Source organism: Lissotriton helveticus, chromosome 1_1 (genome assembly GCF_964261635.1).
Source record: "Lissotriton helveticus chromosome 1_1, aLisHel1.1, whole genome shotgun sequence".
Taxonomy (NCBI): domain Eukaryota; kingdom Metazoa; phylum Chordata; class Amphibia; order Caudata; family Salamandridae; genus Lissotriton; species Lissotriton helveticus.
In genome coordinates this window covers 679,319,121-679,323,686 of record NC_136057.1, presented here as the reverse complement: position 1 = coordinate 679,323,686, position 4,566 = coordinate 679,319,121, and positions in this window count along the sequence as shown.

Genomic DNA, 4,566 nt, shown 5'->3' with positions numbered 1-4,566 from the left:
CTGAGGGAGGTGAGGCCATATTGTGCATGCCCCCCAGGACTGTTCAACCTCTGTGTTGTTGCCCAACTCAGCAGAAGAGTTTTTTTTGGTTTTGTTTTATTTTTTTGAGGTTGGGAGGGGGACACACCACATATAGTTGAAGGTAAGTAGTTTAGGGGTTCATGTGACATCATACACAACTTTATTCCCACTCACTTTGTCTATTTGTGTAAGGGTTTTGCCCTTACCTTACCTGTATGGCTACTTTTTTCCGCTTCTGGCCATGTGTTGGCTTTCAGGATGCAACTGCGTACTTGTGGGGCCAGCTTCTTTCCCTTTGAGTGTCTCGGCTCGATGGAGCACACCCAGAGGATTAAGGAGTGACTACCTTCCTGCTTGCTGGCATCTCAGTAACACCACATGCAGGTGGGCTTTACAAGAACCACAGCATCCTTAAACCCTGCATTAGGAATGTTTTTTATTAAATATATCCTGAAGGTTCCTCAAGTTGGACATGTGTTTTCTTTTTATTTAAGTAATTAACTATTTATTTATTCCCTATCCAAGGTAGCTAAGCACCTTCTTGATTACATCACATCCTGTTTGGCACTATTTAAAGGACGGTTCAATTGAGTCCTGTTGCAACGCAATTGTGCTTTTTTGATTACTCGTTCAATACAGCAGTCAATACCGGCTTAAAAAAAATCGCCTGACCCAAACGAGCTGAGCAACTTCCATCCCATCTCAGTGCTCCCCCACCCAGTGATAGAGATGGTCATCAACAAACAACTCACCAGCCACTCCAAACTACACCTCTTTCTGGACCACACCCAATCAGGATCCATAAGTAACCAAAGCACGAAACTGCACTTAGGAGAAACCGCAGCCCACATCCTGATCGACCTCTCCGCAGGCATCAACATGGTCTCTCACCTCACACTCGTCAGAGTCCATGACATCTGCATCCAAGACACTCAACTGGATAGGCTACTTCTTCATGGCAAGAACACAGAGAATCAGCTTATCACCCTACACATTTGAATCTAAAAACATGATCTGGGCAGACCTCAGGCTCATATCTCAGACCCACTCTCTTCAAAATCTACATCACTCTGCTACCTAACATCCTCAGATTCTAAGGCATGCCCATCATATCCTATGCTGACGATACCCTGTCCCTTACCAAAAAGACAGCCAACACCACCAGAACTTACTTCACCACCTGCACGAGCAAGATAGCAGACTTGATGAGAACCAACTGCCTCAAGCTCAACTATTCTATGCCTATGTGATCTGATGTATGTGGGACAAACACGTCAAAAAGTGAAGACACGCATATTGCAACACTGCAGTAGGGTAAGTTGTGGTGTAGTGGGGGCACCGTTGGGCGAGCATTCCCAGGCAGCCAATCACACACCAGAGAGCATCAGTTGGGTTGTTGTTGTAATTTGCCATTTGGTTCCTCCCACCTCTCCCTGTTCCCCCCTCCCGCTTCTCCCCCTTGGTATCGCCCGTGCTGTCACTTGAAGGCAGCTATGGAATGTTGTTCTGTTACCATCCTGTCAAGCTGGGAGCACCATGTTGATTTGAACTATTAAATGGTTTTGAACCCTACAACGTGTGGACCTCGTTACTACATTTTTGGCGACGACGGAAACGGAGCTGAGCCAGGGTCAGTGGGGTGCTCTCCCCTGGAATTATTTGAGCTTGGACAAGGAAAAAGATAATATTTGATGAATTACCTCGGGCGTTCCTGTGAGATTGTGAATGCGAAGAGGTGTAAGACCCGAGTTTGTAAGCTTTGGAAGAGGCTGAAGTTCATGAGGTAACCAGCTGAAGCTAATGAGGAGAGCTCGTCATCACCGCTTTTTGAAGTTGATAAGAGGAGTCTTGGTGATTGATTTGAAAAGACGAGTTCTGGGAAAAGGCGGAAGTCCGTGGGAAAATGATATGGTGAGAGGAGCAAGACCCAAGTTTACGGTGAAAGTTCGCGAGGTGAGCAGTTTCAGCTTAATGAGGAGAGCTGATCGGAGCGTGGAACGGATTAGGCATCGTTGACGCCGTGTTTTGAACTTTATATATTGAGCCTCGGTGACTGAGTTGAAATTTAAGCGAGGCAGGGGAACCGAGTGTTCTCGGTTCCCGCAAGAGATATTGAGGTGGATCTGCGCAATTAGCGTTTGAAATTGGACTCTTCTCAGTTTTCCTGATTACAACCATAGTTCAGTCACATTTTATGAAATTCACCTCAAATCTGCAGTGCAAACCCGATACATATCTGGATATGACACTGCCACCGTGTGGCCATTTTAAGCGAGCGTGAAAATCTCCAGTAAGAATTCTTCAGCGCATGACAGTTACCGTGTTATGGGAAAGTGAAGCTCAGTTCAGCGGCGGTTTCTACGGTTGTGTAAAATGCCACAAGGAAAGAAGTGTATCCCTCCTCAGTGTTGGGCGTAGGAATTTGATTACACCGTAACATTAAAGCAGCATCTGAGAGAAGAAGGGTGGTCATCGTGAAATTACTACAGCGGGGGCCGCCTTTTGCCCACTTTGTGGTACTCTGTGATTTCTTATCACCGCTCAGGAGGTCCGTCCACTGCCTTCAAGGGATTGTCAGAGGTGAGCTGTGGTGTGCTGAGTTGTGTCTGAGGTACCCCCAATCAAACCCCTAACAGCGAGTGTGGGTGGCGAAGCCGGCGGTGAGTCAGCCAGCGCTTCTCAGGCGATAGGCGCTGGGCCGGGCGTACTGTGCTGCCTGTTGAGGTGGAGGTTTCCATACCGCCTACGGGTCAGGTGAAGCTTGTGCCTTCTAGCGCTGCGACGGAGGCGTAGCAGCCTGGGTAAGCAGTGCCTGTCCGGCGCGTTTTTTCCTCCATTGCTGTTTCTAAGTGACTGCGGGGGTCTTAAGCAGCGCATGAGAGTGTCGACTGAAGGGAACAAGAAGACCTGGAGTTCATGCACACTAGTATCTACGAAAGGCTCATTGGCACGGCTGAACACGAGGGGGAGTCACTTTATAGAGTAACTAAAGATTACAAAGGCTGATTTGAAACAAGAACAGAAGCAGCCAGATGCGTAGGAGAGCGTGCGCGGGTAAAGTGACTTTGAGTATTCAACACTGGAGTGGGGCTGAATGTCAAGTATATGGTGAAAGTACAACACGCAGTGCGAGGGCAAGGCTCATGGAATAATCACATTTAAAGCGGTGCACAATTGGTGTCATAGCATACGTTATCTTTCTGTGATTCTAACTGAACGTGTGTTAGTATGTGCTTAATAAGAAAATAATAGAGGCTTCTATTAAGAACGCGAATAGTGGAGCAACAGAGGAAAAAAAAAAAGAGACATTGAAGTGTAAAATTCTAAATTAATGGAAGGAAAGGTGGAAGGCTTCACCTCAAATTGTTTCTATTGAGTTTCCCATCTGATCTCCAGCGTTTAGTCAAGAGCAAACATCATAACGCATTAGCGTCTAACGGCCATCTTGAGTGAGTAAGACACCCATATAGTTTTCCAATTAATTGTGCGTGTTATGTCCTTAAGGGAATACAATTTCTAATTGCACCAGTCGAGTACATCAAAATTAAAAGGATATACAGTAATGAGTATAATGAACTGTAATTTTCCTTACCTGTAAACCAACATTGGCTAGTTTTTGTGTTGTTCTTGCACTATTTCTCCTCAATTTTTTATAAAGGGAGATTCGAGTATTAAATTCAGAAGTTTACCCTATTTTCCCTTTATCTATCCCAAACTAGCGTTTTTGGATTATTCCTTGGGCGTACAGCTTGCGTAACAATTTTCTGTTTGGTGTGCCAGAGAATCCAACGTTGTGCACTCGTTGTGCCATCTTTCTGGGGAGGTGGACATTGCATCTTCACGTGATATTCTTGAATACTATAGCACAAGTGGAGAAGTGTGGCTCAGTGGTTAGAGGCGGCAGACCCGGAAGCTGAGATCAGCCGTGGACCAGGGTTCGATTCCCCGCCTCGGCGGGTCTCGTGCTCAAAAATTCCACGGACTCGACAATTCTCGCTCCGGTGCCTACTCGACTCACGGGGTCACACTCTGCGACTCTGGGCAATAGCTTGCTTAATCTCCACTACGGCCCCTCGCGGCGGGATGCCTGGCTTTCACCTTGTGAATACCCTGCCGGGGTATCTCTCACAGGGGAATACCAGGACGGGTTCCCTAAGCAAGCGCCTTGAGACCCCTGGGTGAAACGTGCGCTATATAAATCGAAATACATTTACATTTACATTTACTTCACATGGAGGGGGGCAGAATGTATAATCTTCCGCCACCGGTGCCGTTTATGGAGGAGGATAAAAAAAACATTGCAGAATGGAGAGAGTGGAAAGTGTATTTTGAGAACTATGTGTCAGTTTTTGAGGAAGAGGAAGTACCTCTTAAACCTGAGGAAAAGGCGGAAATTTTACTTCACAGTTTAGGAACCGGGGGACGGAAAATGTTTCACAAAATGGAAAAGGGATTCATGAAAGGAACTGACAGAAATATCTATGAGAACATCTTGTATGTGTTGGATGAACACTATACACAAGCCTCGTTAGGAATGGTACAAAG